Genomic DNA, 20,163 nt, shown 5'->3' with positions numbered 1-20,163 from the left:
CATTTGTTAGTTGCTAAGGTGCCACAAGTCCTCCTGTTCTTTTTGCAAATACAGACTAACAGGGCTGCTACTCTGAAACCGATCCCACGGAATCCCTCCCTCACCCTGGCGGGAAAAAGGCCTAACGCAGCGCTCTCTTCTGAGGCGACGTGAGTCAACCGCGCCCGCTCCCTTGTGTGGGGGCGACACCGCCCCTAAATTTGCATATCTCCACCCCAGCGGCTGGCGACTCTAATTCCTTCCCCCTCAGGCGTGCGGAAGTGAACTGTCAGCCGGCGCGCGGGCGGCGGTCGGAGGAGCTGGTCTTCCCCCCCCTCCAGTGAGGAGGCGGAGTCGGCGGTTGGTCGGAGGGCGTGGCTGAGGGCCCCTCCCCTCGTTGTGGTCCCCTTCATCCGCTTGGGTGAAGCCGCCCTGAGGGGCGGGGGGGTGGAGAACCGGATCCCTGGGGGAATAGTTTGGGGCTCGGAGCCGGGAAGTCCTGCAGCAGAGGCGGCCCGGGAGGGGGCTGCCCGGTGACTGCATTCTCCTTTCCCCTGGCATAGCGGGCACTACGAGACAGGGAGGGAAGGGGCCGGGCCCTCCCAGTGACACCCCCGACCCCCCCCCCAGCCCTGAGAGGTGAGAAGGGGAGACGGGTTGATGGGTGGTGTGGCTCGGCAGCCGGGGGGCAGAGGCTGCAGGGAGGGGGCGCTTTGAGGGGGGGCAGCGATCCTGCCGCTCTGCTGGACTTAGGCGCTGTACAGAGGAGCCGGCGGCCCCTGTCCCAGGGAGCTCCTGGGGGCGGAGAGAGAACTGAGCTGAACTAAACTTGCGTCAGTGTCGCGTGGGGTTGAGACAAGTGCAAAAGGTGACCCAACTTTATGTGTGTGGGCAGCTGGTGGGGGAGTCCGACGAGAACAGCGGCGTCTCACTTCTGACAGGCAGTACCAGCCTGCTGCCCCACTGGTAGTCGAGACAGAAATCTGGTCTGGGGAGCCTAATCTAGCGCACACCACTGAAGTCATTAATAGTGAATGATGATTGATGGGAGTTGAAGCCCATGCTGAAAGATTAAAGAAAACAGTGGTTTGAGGTAGGGGTTTTTGTCACATACCACTCTCGAGCATTGCACACGTGATCCAGGGGACAAAAATCAGATTAAGGAATGATTGCCTGTGTCCGTACTAATCCGGGTAGGTTATTTAATATTTAAATAAAATACTTAATAAAAATACAGAGAACATATGGATTAATATGAATTAATATGCAAACTAGATACCATTAACCTGGGTTTGAATAGAGACTGGGAGTGGCTGGGTCATTACACATATTGAATCTATTTCCCCATGTTAAGTAGCCTCACACCTTCTTGTCAACTGTCTAAATGTGCCATCTTGATTATCACTATAAAAGTTTTTTTTCTCCTCCTGATAATCGCTCATCTTAATTAATTAGCCTCTTACAGTTTGTATGGCAACTTCCACCTTCTCAGTATGCGTGTGTGTATGTATGTATGTGTATATATATATATATATATATACACACATCTTCTTACTATATGTTCCATGCTATGCATCCGATGAAGTGGGCTGTAGCCCACAAAAGCTTATGCTCTAATAAATTTGTTAGTCTCTTAGGTGCCACAAGTACTCCTGTTCTTTTTGTGGATACAGACTAACATGGCTGTTACTCTGAAAAGAGAACATAATAGTTTTTCAAATATTATCCCTTTTTTCTAGTTCTTTTTTTTAAATACACCCCCTGCAATATCCTAACAAACTGCATTAAGGGTAAAATTGGAATCTCTTGAAATATATGTAGAACAGAATAAGGCAACAACTGAGTTTCCAAAAAATGGAAAGAGATACCATTCTTTAATTATTACCTTTAAAAATAAAAGTTAGTATATGTCCTCATTCAAGACCTGCTCTGAATTTAAATTTTCTGCTTGCTTTAGATGTAGGCCCAGATCCTGCCAAACACTCATAAAAATAAGCTTGTGTCACTAATCCCATTGAAGTCTGTCTACTTGGTATTTAAGGGCTTGTCTACATGTGAAAGTTTTAACAAGTTATACTGATATAACTCCCCCTGTGGACATGCTTATTATGGGATAAGAGTGGCTTTTTTTGGTTTAGTTAAAACCTCTTCCAAAATGACATAAATTAAACAACAAAAAAATCATCCTTATTCCAGAATAAGAGTGGCCACATAGGAATTATAGTGGTATCACTATATCAGTTTAAATTTCATCTTACTATATAATTGTATAATAACTTTCCTGTGTAGACATGTTCTAAGTGTTTGCAAGGATCAGGATTTAATTGTTCAAGAAAACAAAAGCTCTGTTATGGTGGGTAATTGCTTAATCTTGCTGGAAACAATACCTCCAGTTCCTTTTCTTGAAGATTCTTTCCATGAGTGTTCTTATTTTGGGTATGAGAAATAAGATCAGGAAAAATAGGTCTTCATACTATAATGTTCAATCTCACCTCTGATGACTTCTGGTATTCTCAGAATTTAAAGTCAACAAAAGTTGCCATTATGGTTCCATTATTCGCCTTTTCCTTTCCTACTCTGGGGGAATTCTATTGTTTTTTTTCCCAGTGTCTACAGAAATTTGTGCCTCAAAATAAGTTTTTGTACAAAAGCAACCAAAACTGTCAGTATTTGGGCTTCTGATATGTTTAAAATCTTTATTGTACTGTTTTGTGGACTTCCCACATGTTCCACCACAAAATTGGATTATTACTAGCATTTGTATGAGAATTATATTCTCTTTGTCTTTAGCCTGTGTTGTCAGAGTATTTTCTTGAAGTTGATCTCTGTTTCAGTATCTCTGTTCTTGTTGTTCAATATTTGTAATGTTGGCAGAATGGTGGTGGTGGTTTAAAGTCCCCAAGGATGAATCTTGAAATGTGTAATTGAAAGGGATTTAAAGGGGCACACATTGAACAAATTATGATGTCTTTATTTTATTTTATTTTTTACTTACTTTTTGTAATGACAGCAAGAGACATGAGCCATTTTTATTGACATGATGTTCGGTACCACCACACTCTTTTAAAGAGAAACTTTAAAGAGAAACTGTATTGAGCCTGCTTTTTTATAGTAACACTGCTAGAAAATACGTGGATTACAATTCTTAATTTTTGTTCATTGGGCAGAGTGTTTGAACTAGGGTGAGGATGAGACAGAACAGTAGCACAGGTGAGGGGAACATATTCATAGAAAATTCTTATCATTGCTAGATAAATGTAGTTTGAAAGAGAAAGTGTAGCTCCAATCTTGCAAACAGTTACAGTTGCTTACTTTAGGCATTTAAGTAGTTAAATTGTAGTTCCGTTATTGATTATCTGCTATCCAGTCATATAAGGGAGTGAATGTTTGCAGGATCAGATCCTGTGGCATGATGATATTGGAGTGGGAGTTCTGCTACTGACTCAGTGGGAACAGAATTGGGTTCTAAATGAAAACTATGCTTCAAGTTGATGACACATTTATACCAGAAAATTATTTTTAAGAACTGTATCTTCAATTGTGGATTGCCAAGAAAACTTTAACCTAGTATTTAGGAGCACAAATTTTAAAATAGATTTTAGAACACCATCTGAAGTGACAAATAGGAACAATAACATTGTTTCAGTTTGGACATAATTCCAAATATATATATGTATATATGTGTGATTGGCTGTAAAACTACGGATACTTGTTTGTTCTAGGGAACTGCAGTGTCTACGTCTTTAGAAAAGTCAGTTAATTTAACATTCTGTGTAATATCTTGTAAAACACATTTTAGTAATTCCATTATTCTAGTTCAGAAACTGTCCCATAAATAATATATATAACCACAGTTCTGCATTTCAACTCTTGAATAGGATTTGGTTTCTTTGTCGTGCACATATAGGCCCTAATCCTGGAAGTTATTCTGCTTTGTGTACTCCCGTAGACTTCACTGGGTCTCTGCACAGATGAAGTGATCTATTGGCATGGAGTAGCACGTAGTAACATGGAGTAACATAAGATCTGGGCTGTCATTTGTGTGATTATTGGTCTGAGAATAGACATCCACTTAACCATCATTGTCTCACAAACACTGACAGGCAAGATTGGAATATACCCTAAGAATATTCTATTTTAAAATAGCAAGGCACATTACCATCCATTGCAAAGAAGCTGTTAATTTCAAAGTAACTTTGAAGATTCATAATTAATATAGATGAGTGGTTTTCCTTCTCTTACCTCCTGTCACCCAAAATTACTGTGCTTTTCTTCTAACACCACATCCTACAATCCTTTGGATCAGTTTCTCTGCTTTTCACAGAGTTCCTTGTGTGGGTAGATGCTACTTCTCTTCCTCACTATAGGCAATTTGGACAGGGGAACAACAGACTCTTCTACCTCCTTGTAGTTGCTGCAAGAAATGCTTCTCTTTTTCTCTAAATCCCATCTGTTCCATGTGGTATATCAAACAAAATGCTGACCTTTGAGACCTGACTATGCTAACAGTGAATGGGAGGCAGTCTTTAAACTATATAAACCTTCTGTCAGTCCACCTTGAGGTCATACGATGGCGCTAAAATTAGTCGTGTAGACATTCCACCTCGTGCTCTTCGCAGCCCACTCCCAGCCCGAGTCAAAATGTCTGCATGGCTGTTTTTAGCTCCGTAGCAAAAGCAATACAAGCCCGAGTCTGTAGACCCAGGCTCTGAGATTTTCTGCTCTGATTTATTTTGTTTCTATGTTTTCGCAGTGTAGACATATCCTTGGTGGCCTGCTACTTAGTGGAATCCTCAGCCTAAATTAGGTGCCCAGGCTCCCTGTACAATGCATGGGGAGAATTGGCTGCCTAAGAAAGGGATCCTCCAAAGCCAGCAGCTCATTGGAGAGACCCCTAAGCTAGTTGGGAGTGAAACACTAAGGAGAGGGGCTTAGATGCCTAAATAGCTGACCTAGTGCACCTAGCTGATGGCCCCAAGAAGGTACCTCTGTCCTCTTGGAATCCTCATCCACAAACTTTCTCTTATAGTTAAATGGCTGACCTGTCTTTGATGCCTTGATAGGCCATGTCCTATCAGATGAAACTGTTTTTTTTCTTTCTTGCTCTTTCCTGCTCACAGTCAACACATCTCTCACTCTCACCCTCTTTCCCTGTGTCCCCACCTGTCTTTTATACAGGTGCTGTGCTGCTCCCCTTTCATCTATTGTTGCTCTGTATCTGGCCCTCCTGCTGTGAGGTGTGTCAGGTCTTAAGTGTGCTCAGAGCATGCCTGCAGGATTGGGCCCCCACTAGCGAGACTGGTGTTCCCCCTAGCTAGCTTGAGAATTCTGCTCTGGGGCTTCAGCTTGAGATAGGGCTTAAAGCTGCTTGTTAGCTGTGGGGTAGCATCAAAGCATTGGTAGCTTTGCAAATGCTACCCTGCGAAAACTTAGGTGCCTAGCAGGGTAGGCAGCTGCTGAGTGATGATTTTCAAAATGTCATTGGTGCCTCAAGAGGTGGACTTGGTTTTCTAAAGAGGTAGATAGGCACCTAAATACCTTTGAGGATCTGGGCCCACATCTAAATACTGATAATTACAGTTTAGGTTGGTTTTTAAAATTCTGCTTGGTGTTTTATGGAAGTGGATAATGATGCGTGGATTACAGCAGGATCTTAACTACTTACTGAACCTCTGGTTAATCTTATGATTTACCTTGTGCGTTTACTTTTAAACTTAGGGAAAGCCTATGTTTTTTGGGGAGCAGCATTTCTGGGGAGCAGTATTTCCAGTTGTCAGCATATCATAATCAAATATATTTTAATCTTTTTTTCTTTGACATATAATTTACACATTGCTACAATTAACTTTCTTGTACATAAGATGGGAATGTAGTCTTGCTTACATATGTATGTTGTTGCAGTTTGATTCCTAAGCTTGCTTAAAGAAAACTAAAATAGGTTGTTTTGTTATGTTGAAGAGTTATATTTTTGTAACAAGTTAAAATCTTATGGCCTGCTTCATTAGAAAATTCATAGAATCAACTCAAATTAAGCTTCTTTGTCACACAGAGAACACTTTCAGGTAAGCTAGAGCCCAGGGCTTCAATGAATAGTCAATGAAATGTGACATTTACTAGCATATATAATTTAATTTTTGCCCCTTTTGATTTAATTCAGAAAATTATATGCAAAGACTTGCAAGTTTGACTAGAAGATATATTATTAGACCATTGGATACCATGGTGATGGGTACAGTATGGGGACCAGAACAAATTAGAATCATATGTGCTTCATCGATCTCAAAGGATAAAGTTTAGTTAAATTTTTCATTTTATGAACATTAATATAGTAAAGATACTGATTATCAAGCTAAAAAGCCGTCACCGTAGAACATCTGCAGAAACTGCAGACTCATGATGTTTCCATGAACACTTGTTCTCCCTTTGGCATATGAAGAAAATAATTCATCTCGGGGGGGCTTTAAAATGCATTTGTTAAGAATTAAATAATTTTTTTCTTCTCTTGCAATTTACTGGATAGTTTATCATCATTTAGTTCTGCATTCCCGCATGAGGTTTAAAAAACAACGTACAAACTGAAAGTCTATAGTTTTACTAGGGTCACATCAATTTTCTTTTTTAATATTGACGCTGAAGGGTAATACACATTTTTTCAGAGTTAGACACACATGAATAAGAATTGCACTGCCTAGGTTCAAAAGTTACAGATAATGTCAAGTAAAGACAATGGAACTACTCAAACACGTGAGTAACTTTACTCAATTGAACCTTGGCAAAACTAGTCCATAAGTCATTGTACAATGGGAAACTAGAGGTGAATACATGCAAAGTGCTGTCAAATGCACAAAGAAAATAAACTGTAAAAAACAGATTTATTTTGCTAGCTACTTTCACTTATATTAATCTTGGGTGTTACTCAATAACTATAATAAGCACAAAATTTTCAAATAGGATTTTTAAATAATCACCGTTCTTTCAGTCAAGCACATCATTGCCAGAGGTAAGATACCAGACTGAATGAACCAGTGAGGAGTTCTTGGAATACAGAAGCTGCAAGGAGAGGAGAACCAGAACTTTTATTCATGGATAAAATTGTGGCATTGTTAGGTGTGCAGAACTGTCCTGTAATACGTGGACTGCAGTATTAAGCATCCTGCAGCCTGTCTTCCAAAATCTTCAATTTCACAGATCTGATGTTACATCTGTGAACTAAATTTAAACTAATTGCTGGTAATTGCCTTTCCCTGCCCCCCAAATCGTTGTCAGAGCTGGCAGGGAAAAGGCAATCACAATGAGAGTCACTCCATGAAGCTTTCATTGGAGTGGGAGGCAAGAGCCACACTATGAAGGATAAGGTACTGGAGTGGGAGGGAATGCTATCCTGAAAAAACAAACCCCAAAACAGACCTTTGAGAGGACAGGAGTGGCAACAGCAAGGGAAAGGACAGCGGACAGTCCTTGTCTACAGTGCACAGATCTGTCATCCTGGGGTGTGTGTAATATATTGTAGAATGGAAAACAAGCCCACTTTTAATTATGGAGCTATAATTCCATAGCCAGATTTGAGCTTCGCTCTCATGGTTTGATGTAACTCAGAGCTCCTTCATGGAATTATAGCTCTATCATTCAGTTACTTATTTCTTAACTGGTTTCGGAAAGTGTTCATATTGTATACAGATAATAGTTTAAGGGTAATCTCTTTAAAAGTGCTCGTCAGTGGTCTAACTCTGCTTCCTTTGACTTCAATAGGAGCTTTACTATTGACTCCAATGGTAGCAGAGTTTAATCAACACTGAGCATTTTAAAAAATCCCACCATAATTTAACATTAGATATATAGCAATTTGATAATAATATTTTATTATTAAACTAGGCAGCCCATATCAAACCCTGTGCATACACTCTTTTGGGCATGTCTGACTCTTTTTCACTTTTGGGAGGAAGGATAGTCTTGTGGTGAAAACACCAAACTTGGACTCAGTAGACCTGAATTCAGGTCCTGGCTCAGTCACAGATTTCCTGTATGACTTTGGGCACGTCACTCAAGCTACCCCGTGCTTCAGATTTCCATCTGTAAAATTAGGATAATACATACCTACCTCACTACGATGTTGAAGATAAAATCTGTTAATCATTGTGAAGCACTCAGCTGCTATGGTGATGAGGGCTATATAAACACCTAAAATTCTGTGCAGGTAAATCCTAATTTGTGGTGTTGAATCGGGCAGTGTATGCACACAAGTCAGGCATGTGCAAAAATGTGTGTATTTTGTGTATGAGTTTGAAAATGAGTTCAAATGAGATTAAAACTTAATTATTAATGTACTTTTCCTCACACATGCAGCTCATTTAAAAGTAGGCACCAGTTCTGGGCGCTATATTTCGGCAAAGATGTGAACAAATTAGAGAAAGTCCAGAGGAGAGCAACAAAAATGATTCAAGATCTAGAAAACATGAAGCATGAGGAAAGATTGAAAAAAATTGGTTTGTTTAGTCTGGAGAAGAGATGATTAAGAGGGGAACATAATAGTTTTCAGGTACCTAAAAGTTTGTTGCGAGGAGGATAAAAAATTGTTCTTAACTCCTGAGTATAGGACAGGAAGCAATGGACTTAAACTGCAGCAAGGGAGGTTTAGGTTGGACAGTAGGAAAAACTTCCTAACTGTCAGGGTGATTAAGCACTGGAATAAATTGCCTAGGGAAGTTGTAGAATCTCTGTCACTGCAGATTTTTAAGAACAGATTAGACAAACACCTCTGAGGAATGGTCTTAGTTATTCCTTAGTCCTGCGTTGAGTGCAGGGGACTGAGTAGATGACCTATTGAGGCCCCTTCGTCCTACATTTCTATGATTCTGTGATTACAGGTACTGTGTATCCTACTGAATTGTCTTCATAGCAGGCCTCAGAAGAGTAAGAAAAATAGCTTCTCCAAATAAAGTAGTCTTTTATTTTCCACTCTTGGATCTTTTGCTTCAAGCACACAACTAGGCAAGAACTCTTTGATTTCAAAGATATGAGTCACTGGAGAACCTGAAGAGGGTGCTAGACTGTTCTATTGTATTCAGAGTTCAGTTCCTTACTTACTTTAATCTGATAAGGAAATTCTGGGGAACCATCAGGGCTTCTGACTGTTTTATCTTGAACCAATGTTTGTCAACATGGGAGCACCTCATTTATTTATCCATTTTTCTGTAAATTCCTTAGGGTATGTCTACACAGCAATTAAATGCCTGCAGCTAGCCTAGGTCAGATGACGGGTTTGCAGGCCTCAGGATATGGGGCTATCAAATTTCTGTGTAGATGTTTGGGCTCGGACTGGAGCCTGAGCTCTGGGTCCCCACAAGAGGGGAATGTCTTTTATTCCAGTGACCATGACTTTGAGGTCAGCATAGATAAGGAAAGCCATATTCAGCCCTATGTCAGTTTGTCATGGTTTTAAACCCTAGTGGGCTATTTAATCATATTTAAACACAGTCAAGTGTGTTTAATGTGTATGTGCATTGAGACTCAAAAAGGTCTTCACTGTACCTTTAGTACATCTATATCAAGGTGATTCTGAGCTTTCTCTAGTCCCCTTTCAGGTGTGTCTTATCTCTTGAGGAGTAACCGTGCTATGGATGTTGACCCAAATTGGATTCAGGCCCTGTTACTCCCCTCATTGTAATTTCCTCCTCCTGCTTTTTGCTCTGTATACCATCAATGCAATTTGTTACTACATATGTTGTTTTCTCCCCAGTGATTTAAAGGTATGCCTAGACTGTGGTCTTTTGATGGTCTTTACTCGTGCGTGGTTAGGGAAAGGGCAAAGATCAGGTTCACAATTGTTGCTTAGTGTTCTTGGGTCCTGCAGAACCACCGAAAACAATTTTGAATCCTCCAGTGTGTCTGACAGTTAGTTAGCCCAGAACTGAAGCATCATGCTCCTAGGCCAGGGGTTCTCAGGACAAATTATTTGGTGGCCTCAGAGTGTGGCCACCAACTTTTGCTGGTGGCCATTCTCACGCTTTCCCCGAAAATCCTTAATTAGCTTTAGGAAAAACAAACAAATATGCACATACACACATCCAAATCATTGTAATTTATTTATTGCTAGCTAGTATGTCTGTGGTGAAAAGTGATATTAAGAAACACACAAGTACTACTTTTCACAGCAGATTTAAGCAGCCCTGCAAGCCTGGGGACAAATTAAGCCCTGGATGGGAGATCGGGGGAGGCAGTTAGGCCAGGGGCAATGGGGGTGGGTGGGTGGCTGGGGGAGGCTGGAGCCTGAAGCCCCATGTCCAGAGGATGGGGCCTGCTGCCATGCAGCTGGAGCCCAGTGGCATGAACCTCACCGCACCTGGGAACGTGGGGAACTCACTGGCTGCCTGCTGCTCGAGCATTGTGCCCCAGGTGTCTCCAGAAGTGGGCAGGGCCCAGTCCCTGCTGGTGGCCCCAGCAACCAACACTAAGGCCGTGCATCCAGGAGCACCAGGGAGAGGGAGGGGCCACTGCTTTGCCCCCTCCCACCCAATCACAGGTCAGGAGGCTGTGGCCTCAAGAAAAGCTCTTGGTGGCCACATGCGGCCACAGTGGCTGCATTTGAGAAATGCTGTCATAGGCCATTTCAAGGCAAGTACCCAAGTACGTGACTTAATACATTATTTTAGCAGAGCCCTGCTTAAAGCCATGTATCACTTTCTAAGGTAGCCAAAGAACTTGTACCATAGGAGACCAGTGATAGCAATGGCTGAAGGCTTCGGTTGATGCTTCTTTGAACAGCATCAGCATGGGCATATGAGCCAGTGGATTCTAAAAGACAACAGGGGAGAACACTGGTGGTCCTGACGACCTTTTCTCTCTCTCTTTTAAGAGAGAGATTCCTTTGATAATGTAAATGCTAAAATTCTGACCTTGGCTCTTTTAAAACACTTTTCCAACACCAGCTGTCATGGGATGAAAACTAAGTACATTTCTCATTGAACTAAATTTATTCTATTTTGAGACTTGCCCACGGTACCTGTTAGTTTTACATGCTAGTTGTGGGTACAGTCCTATGTCCAGTTTTTTCAACCATTCACTTTTTTATTAATTATTTTAATGTGCGTTTTTCCTCCTTTAGGTTCTCTCATCTACCTGGAACATTTTGAAGGAGGAGAACAAATGGAACTACAGGGCTCTATGAACATCTAGAGAAACAGTATAGGTAATTATTATACATCTTTTTATTATAACAGCAAACTGTGCTCAAATAACGTTGTGAAGGATTCCCCCGGGATGCAGCCTGGGACTGTGGGACCACTGTGCCCCTTTAACTCTCTCCAGCCTTGCTAGTGACCAGCAGCAACTCCCTCCAGGTGCTCTTATCACTCAGCACAACCGCATGTGGAGCCCCACACCCAGCTAGATTGCATGAATCCAGAGCCACTCATGAATCACATAGAGAAAGGCACCAGCCCAATCCCCCCCAGCTCCCAGCACTGTACCCCAGGAATACACTGTCTTGCACTGCTCAAGATGAGCAGTGCAAATTTATTAATTGGTTCACCACCTCATCAGTGGAAAGTGGATATACACCAGCCTTTGCAAACATGAGCACATTTGCTACACACTTCATACAAACTCACAGGTAAAGATAAACAGTAAAACAAATGTATTGACTATAAAAGGTGGATTTTAAGTGATAGGCAAAAAGTCAGAGTTAGTTACCAAAAGAAAAGAAAATATAAGCACGTAATCTAAACTCTCAACCCTATTAGACTGGGAAACATCTAGATTAAGCAATTTTTCTCACCCCCCGCCCTCTGGGGATATTGCAGTTCATAGTACACAGATTTCACCCTTGAAATCTGGGTCAGTCCGCTCAGTTGGAGTCTTCAGAGTGTCCTTGTTGCTTGCAGTGTAGGTGGGCGAAGGAGAACAACCCAGCACGTGGCCACGGTGTCTGTTTTATACCTTCAGTCCTTGTGCTTGGAAAACACAAGTCCAAGCATGTCTGGGTGGGCATTGCTGAGTCTCCAGGCAAGGTTGAGCAAATTCCCCTGGTGTGGCCTCATGCAGGTGAGTCACGGCATTGTAGCTTCCTTGCTGGACAGTGATGGTTGATGGGTTGATTGACACCCTGCGTGGGTGTTGGTTACATACCTTGCTGTTACCTCTGGGGAGCTAATATCTGGCTGATTCCCCAACTTACAGCATGTTTTAGTGACAACCATAAAACACAGTTCTCATAATTGCATATGCATTAATGGTATACATATATGGATAGAGAAATGACTTTCAACAGATCATAACCTTTCCCCTGATGCCTTACAAGGCATGCTTTATATGTAAGATCACAATTTTTTATATATATATAATATAATATAAATGAGGAATATGGGGGTTATAGGGTGCTCCCCCAAGGTACAGAATGTTACAAATGTTATGGAGTTGACTAGCTCACAAAAGAATAGTAGTTTCAAAGTTAGACTGAAATTCCATCCCTTCCTTTTTTGTTGTGCCACACATTGTCAGATCCCCTCAGTAAGTGAGGAACACTTGAACAGTTTGAACTGAATTTACTTTTATGGATTTCAGAGCCTTAATGTTATTTGGAACATAGTCTTGTATGGCTTTATCTCCTTTGCTCTCTCCTTCAAAACATGGTTCATATAAAAATACCTGTACTGCTATAAAGTGTTTTTATTCTTTTTAAAATACAGAAAAAGCTATTTTAATTTGTAAACAAGCATTAAATGAGAAGCTGTTTAATCAGGGGTGGGAAAAACAGAACAAAATATTTTAATATTGAATCAGTAAATGCAATTGTTGCACTGAGAGGAATGGTTAAGTTGAAGAGGAACTAACAGCTCAGTTGAATCTCATTACTGAAGTAATACTGACAGGTTTTAGCTTACAAGTCTCTTCTTTTTTGTTTTGGATGAAAGCTAAAGTAACTTTCAAAAAGCATAGCTTTGACATCTGCACAAAGCAAGGTGGTAAAAGAATACTGAAAACATTAATATAAGCAGGAATCTAGTCTTGTTTGAAGTCACTGTAAAGTGAATTGTTGCAATAAAAACTGAGGGGTCATCTCCAATTAAATTAAGATTTCTTATTTGTATTAAAAATGGAAATTGATCAACTGCTACTTGCTTGAACAATAGAACCATTTTCAATGTTGGTTCTTTGATAAAGAAATATTGAGGGGAAAATCAGTTTTCCAATATTGTCTAAAACTCATTCATGTGATATTACTACAGAAACAGGTCCTTCTCTGTGTTTGTTTTAACTTCTGTCATGTTATCAATAGCAGTGCACATTTTATACAGTAAATGTAAATTGTTCCACTGTCTTTATTACTACTTATATAATTCTAGGAAAACATAATTTTGACTTTTTGGGGGCGGCGGGTGGTGGTGGAGCATATTACACTCAAACAATTTCAACATAGAAATTTGAGTGGTATGCCTTCTGAGCCACAGAATCATTCAAAGCAGTAAAACTATTGAGGCACATGTGTATTGATACATCTGAATATTTCAGATTATAATTGTCAGTCCCTCTCTTTGTCAGCTGGTATGGTCATAGAACCAACTCTTTCCTTGTTCATCCTCCTTCTCCTTTACCTCTTTTGTTTCTTGTGTCTCTCACACACCCCATAAGGTATGTCTGCACAGCAGCTGGGAGTGAGCTGCACAGCAGTTGGGAGTGAGCCTCGCAGCCCAGGAAGACAGACCTGTGCTAGCGTGCTAAAAATATGTTGGGGCTCAGGCTGCAGCTTGGGCTCTGAACTCACCTGAGCTACAGCCTGAGCCACAATGTTCACACTGCTCTTTTTAGCGAGAGTCTGTCTACCTAGGCTGGGAAGCTCACTCCCAGCTGCAGTGTAGACACCAATACCGGCAATGTAAAGAACTACTCTTCAAAGAGAGAGCATTACAAACATATGGATATGTTTGATCCCTCAATAATAAGGCAAGATTGAAACAAGGAAAGAGAGGTGTTAAGAAACAAGCTTTTAAATATTTTAGAATCTAGTGCCAAAGGCTACAGTGGACTGCCTAATAAAAAGAGGCCGACTGAAGCTTGCAGATTAACTTTGGATGAATCTAGCCATGGCTAAATAATGTAACTCATTGTGTCATTGAAGATTTTGAATTTTTTTTTGCATATCTATTTAATGGTGTATGAAGTTGATGAAAAGGTTGAACACTCTGAGTTTCTGATACGCTCCTCAGGATAAGGAATCTGATAAGATACAAGTTGAAGAAGAAATTCTGTGTTCATTGAGTCATTTACTCAGCGAATAGCTGATTATCACAAGGTGATGAATCAACTGCAGTGTCTTTTATGTGGCAAATGCAGCTTATCTGCATTTCTTTTTTGAGATGGTAAAAGGCTAGAAATGCAGATGACCATCCAGAAAGGTCTAGATTTGACCAAGCTTACTTTGTGTATGTTTTGTGTCCATTTAAGAATTCATTGGCATCTGCAGTCACGCTTCACAAGAATTCTTAGAATCAGAGAAATGTAGGGCTGGAAGGGACCTTGAGAGGTCATCAGGTCCAGCCCCCTGCGCTGAGACAGGACCAAGTGAACCTAGATCATCCCTGACAAGTGTTTTCCAATCTGTTTTTAAAACCTCCAATGATGGTGTGACACTGAGCCAGAAAGGGGTAAGCAACTTGACCCAATGACCCAAATTCTACCTTTTAAAGACAAATTAGGGCCATTCCTTATAAATAACTAACACAGCCATGTTAGATAGACTAGAGCTTTGAAATGTAGACTTGTACTGTTAGAGAATTAGAAGAAAATAGTGATTGTATTTGTCTGTGTTTACCCATATCTTGTTAGAGGTGGTTAATGTAACCAGATGGTTCCTGTCTGTTACTATATTCTGTTGATTCAGAGATCAAAAGGGAATATTAACATTTAGATGAAACTTGGGTTTAATAACATCATTGACTGTATTTCTCTTTGAAGTTTAGTAAACTGTCTAGGAACTGATTAAAGGATATTATCTTATGCAGATGAATGCAGCTAAGTACCTGTGTATACATAGAAAATAGGTTTTACTTCAAAGCCACTATTCTTCACCCAAGGAATACCTGCTATCAAGAGGCTATCAATAGACTTCCACAGATCTATAAAAGAATGCTAGGGTCGCAGTCCTGTATCTTAGATCTGCTTAAGTTTGGTTAGGAGAAGCTTGAGTCTCAAAACTGAGGTCTCCAGCTCCAGTTTGGATTACCCTGCTGATTAGTCTGCAGAAGAGTAGAATGAGGGGGGATTTGATAGCTGCTTTCAACTACCTGAAAGGGGGTTCCAAAGAGGATGGCTCTAGACTGTTCTCAATGGTAGCAGATGACAGAACGAGGAGTAATGGTCTCAAGTTGCAGTGGGGGAGGTTTAGATTGGATATTAGGATTAGGATATTAGATTGGATATTAGGAAAAACTTTTTCACTATGAGGGTGGTGAAACACTGGAATGCGTTACCTAGGGAGGTGGTAGAATCTCCTTCCTTAGAGGTTTTTAAGGTCAGGCTTGACAAAGCCCTGGCTGGGATGATTTAACTGGGAATTGGTCCTGCTTCAAGCAGGGGGTTGGACTAGATGACCTTCTGGGGTCCCTTCCAACCCTGATATTCTATGATTCTATGATTCTCATGGAAGAATTAGAACAAAGTCTATATATGGACTGCATATTTGGACTATAGCCTGATGAACTGATTCTGGAAAGAACTTTTGCTACTCAGTAGCTCACTATTGCTTGTATGAAGCTGACCTAAGTCTTTATTCATATCTCTATGTATAATGATCTTTTAACCACAATACTTTCTCTTTTTTCTTTTTAAATAAATCTTAGTTTAGTTAATAAGAATTGGCTGAAAGCGTATATTTGGGTAATATCTGAAATACTGAGTGACCTGGTGGGTAATGTGTCCAATCCCCTGGGGTTGATAGAACTTTCTGATGAACAAGACTTTTAGTAATCCTCCTCATATTTGACTTAGCTGTCTGGGTGGGAGCACAAGGCTGGATTGCTTTAAGGGAACTGTTTTTGGCTTTGGGGTAACCAGTTTATTGCAGAAGCTGTTTTATTTCTGGATTGGTGAATCTAATTACTAGAATAACCACCAGTTTTGGGGATCATCTGCATCATTCTTTTCAGTTTGCCCTGATTGAGCAATCTCAGTGTGGTCCTCCCCAGGCAACAACAATCACAGGAGGGGATTCCACAACCTCCCTTGGAAGCCTATTCCAGAGCTTAATAGTTAGAAAGTTTTTCCTAAAATCTAACCCGAATCTCCCTTGTTGCAAATTAAGCAAATTACTTCTTGTCCTGCCTTCAGTGGACATGGAGAAAAATTGTTCACCGTCTTCTTTGTAACAGCCTTTAACAAATGTGAAGACTATTACTAGGTCTTTTCTCAAGACTAAATATGTCCAGTTTCTTTAACCTTCACTCACACATCAGGTTTTCTTAACCTTTTATCATTTTTTTTGTTCTCCTCTGGACTCTTTCCACTTTGTCCACATATTTCCTAAACTGTGGCGCCCAGAATTGAACACAGTACTCCAGATGAGGCTTCACTAGTGCTGAGTACAGTGAGACCATTATCTCTCGGGTCTTACATATGACACTCCTGTTAATACACCCCAGAATGATATTGGCCTTTTTTCCAACTTCATCACATTGTTGACTCATTCAGTTTGTGATCAACTGTAACCCCCAAATTCTTTTAAGCAGGATTTTGTAGTTGTGCATTTGATTTTTTTCTTCATAAATGTAGTACTTTGCAATTGTCTTTACTGAACTTCTTCTTATTGATTTCAGATCAATTCTTTAATTTGTCAAGGTCATTTTGAATTTCAATCCTGTCCTCCAGAGTGCTTGCAATCCCTCCCAGTTTGGTGTCATCTGCAAATTTTATAAGCTTACTGCACTTCATTATCCAAGTCATTAATGAAAATATTGAATAGTATCAGACTTGGGACTGACCCTTGCGGGACCCCACTAAATATGCTCTCCCAGTTTGACAACAAAGCACTTATAACTACTCTTTGAGTGCCGTCTTGCAACCAGTTGTGCACCCACCATACAGTAATTTAATCTAGACTGTTTTTTCCTGGTTTGCTTATGAGATTGTCATGTGAGACTGTATCAAAAGCCTTATTACATCACATCTAATGGTTCCCCCCATCCATTGGGCCAATAACTCTGTCAAAGAAGGAAATTAGGTTGGTTTGGCATGATTTGTTTTTGACAAACCTATGCTGACTCTTCCTTATAACCCTAATATCCTCTGGATGCTTACAAATTTATTGTTTAATAATTTGTTCGAGTAGCTTTCCAGATATCAAAGTTAGGCTGACTGGTCTATCATTCCCTGGATCCTCTTTGTTCCCCTTTTTAAAGATAGGCATTATGTTTGCCCTTCTCCGGTCCTCTGTGATTTTACCCATCCTCTCTGAATTCTCAAAAATAATTGCTACTGGTTCCGAGATTTCTTCAGCTGATTCCTTAAGTACCCTAGGATGCATTTCATCAGGGTGTGCTGACTTGAATACATCTCACTAATCTAAATATTCATTAAGCTGTTATTTCCCTATGTTGGCTTGCATTCCTTCCCTGTTGTGGTTAATATTGTGTTAAATGACTGGTCACGACTGACCTTTTTTGTGAAGTCTGAAGCAAAATAGGCATTACAACCTCAGTCTTCTTGTCATCAGTTATTAGCTCTCGTTCTCTGCTAAGTAGAGGACATACATTTCCCTTGGTCTTTCTGTTGGTCCTAATGTATTTAAAGAGCCTCCTCTTATTGTCCTTTGCTAGGTGTAGCTCATTTTGTGCTTCAGCCTTTCTGATTTTGTTGCTACATGCTTGTTCTATTCTTTTGTACCCCTTCTTAGCAATTCATCCACTTTTCCACTTTTTGTAGTGTGGAAGTATAACGTTGTATAAGTATAGCGTTGTATAAGGGGACATGCTGGATACATTGTATATGAGAGGGCATGCCAAAACATGTTACAAAGTATCTGAGGGAGCACAGGTAGGGACAGTTAGCTTTTGAATGGAGAAGCAATTAAGATAGAGCCAGCACGTCTAAGAAGCAGGCATCAGAATGGAAGGTGTGAAGGGCAATTAGTTAACTGGAAGCTGTTAAAGGAGATTAAGGGTGGCAGGTAATTGAAGATATGTGACTGGTCTCAGGGATCTCAAAGGGTGGTGACTAAAATCTTTTTTCTTCTTTTGTCTGTAACTTCTCTGTAACTTGTTCTCCAAAAACTGTATAAATTAAGAGACACAAGCCCCACTCGGGGGGCTCACTTCTAAATGTATTAGCAGAGCAGCTTTGCTAATAAAACAGAGTGGTCTGATAAATTGTGAGTCTGAGTCAAACTTTGACAGTAGGTTTTTTAAAATTTTCATATCATTAAAGAGCTCCTGAAGGAGCCTGTAGTGGTCCCTCTCTCTCAAGTGGGGAGGGTTGCCTCCGCCTCTCTGTGTCAGGCAACGGCACTCTAGCTTGGGTCCCGCTGGCAGGGCTGAGCAGTAAGACGTCTATAGTTCTATAGCCACTAGCAGAGGCAAACAAGCAGTAACAGTTTGATGCTCTAGCCCTCTTGGGTGGGGTCAAGCAGTGAGCAGTCTGTTAGCCCTGAGCCTCCTGGCTGGGGCTGGCAGTAATTAACAGTCTGTGGCTCTACCCGTTTGGGCGGGATAGAACAGGGAGCATGCTTTAGCCTAAATCAGTGAGCACACACACAGTCTAGGACTCTGGCCCTTTTGGCAGGGCAGAGCAGGGCGAAGGCTTTAGTCTAATCCTCCTGGCTAAGGCAGCCAGAACACACACACACACACAGTCTAGGGCTCTCGCCCTTTGGGTAGAGTTGCCAACTTTCTAATCGCACAAAACCAAGCACTCTGGCCCCGCCCCTTCCCCAAGGCCCCGCCTGCTGCCCCACCCCTTCCCTGAGGCCCCACCCCTTCTTACTACATTCCCCCTCCCTCAGTGGCTCACTCTCCCCCACCCTCAGTCACTTTCACTGGGCTGGGACAGGGAGTTGGTGTGTGGGAGTGGGTGAGGGCTCTAACTGGGGGTGCGGGCTCAGGGATGGGGCCAGAAATGAGGGGTTCAGGGTGCAGGAGGGTGCTCTGGGCTGGGCAGGGAGTTGGGGTGAGGGAGGTCTCCATCTGGGGGTGCAAGCTCTGGGGTGGGGCCTGGGATGAGGGGCTTGGGGTGAAGGAGGGGGCTCCAGGCTGCAGGGGAGGGATTGAGAAAGTGGGAGGGGGCTCTTTGGCTGGGACTGGGGTTTGGGGTGTGGGGGGGTGAGGGCTTGGGATGGGCGTGTGGGCTCTGGGCTGGGGATGGAGATGAGGGGTTTGGGGTGCCAGAGGGGTCTCTGGGTTTGGGACATGAGCTTACCTTTGGCAGCTCCCAGTCAGCAGCGCAGTGGGGCTAAGGCAGGCTGCCTGCCTGTCCTGGCATCATGCTGCTCCCTGGAAGTGGCCAGCAGGTCTGACTCCTAGGCAGGGGGAGAGGAGGCTCCGTGCACTGCCCCCCCCCCCCCACCGCAGGCACTGCCCCCCAGCTCCCATTGGCTGTGCAGAGCCAGTGCTTGGGGCGGGGGCAGCGCACAGAGCCCCGTGGCTCCTTTGCCTAGGAGCTGGAACTGCTGGCTGCTTCTGGGGCGGAGCATGGTGCCAAGATAGGTAGGGACTAGCCTGCCTTAGCCCTGCAGCACCACCGACTGGACTTTTAACGGCCCGGTCGGCGGTGCTGACCGGAGTTGTAAGGGTCCCTTTTCGACTGTTTGTTCTGGTCAAAAACCAGACACCTGGTCACCCTGCCTTTGGGCAGGGCAGAGCAGGGAGCTGGCTTTAGTCTAAGCCTCCCGGCTGAGGCAGCCAGCACACACACTAGGCTCACCATCTCCTGACTGGGCAGAGGTGGGAGCCACAAGCCAAGCACAGGCCTTCTGGCCTAGGGGTGCAATGGCCAGGGGTGGGGTTGATGGCGCGGAAGGTAAGGGGACCTGGCTCCACCCAATTCCACTAGTTCCCAGCCCACGGCCCTAACAATGGCGGAGTGTTCTGCCGGGTCAGCAGGGATTCTAGTTGCAACACACTGACCCCTGTTATTGCAACAAAACTGGACTAAAGTCTGGTTTCCTCAGGCTACTTCCTACCACAGTTTGGAGAGGGGGCTCCG

General features: G+C 42.3%; 1 protein-coding gene across 4 annotated transcripts in view; it reads left to right on the top strand.

Moving 5' to 3' along the window:
- The first annotated feature begins 364 nt into the window (after positions 1 to 364).
- The window catches only part of KLHL5 (kelch like family member 5), a 95,648-nt gene continuing 75,849 nt past the window's right edge, over positions 365 to 20,163 (top strand). The window contains exons 1-3 of one of the 4 annotated variants that reach the window (XM_048848556.2): positions 379 to 618; positions 11,081 to 11,164; positions 11,864 to 12,018. The gene's annotated coding sequence lies outside the window, so the exon portion shown is untranslated. Of the gene's footprint in view, positions 619 to 1,147; positions 1,173 to 11,080; positions 11,165 to 11,863; positions 12,019 to 20,163 lie in introns of those variants that run through there. The other 3 variants (XM_048848553.2, XM_048848554.2, XM_048848555.2) reach the window with 3 other exon arrangements.

The sequence above is a fragment of the Caretta caretta genome, chromosome 4, assembly GCF_965140235.1.
Source record: "Caretta caretta isolate rCarCar2 chromosome 4, rCarCar1.hap1, whole genome shotgun sequence".
Taxonomy (NCBI): Eukaryota; Metazoa; Chordata; order Testudines; family Cheloniidae; genus Caretta; species Caretta caretta.
This window is presented reverse-complemented; position numbering and strand designations above follow the sequence as displayed.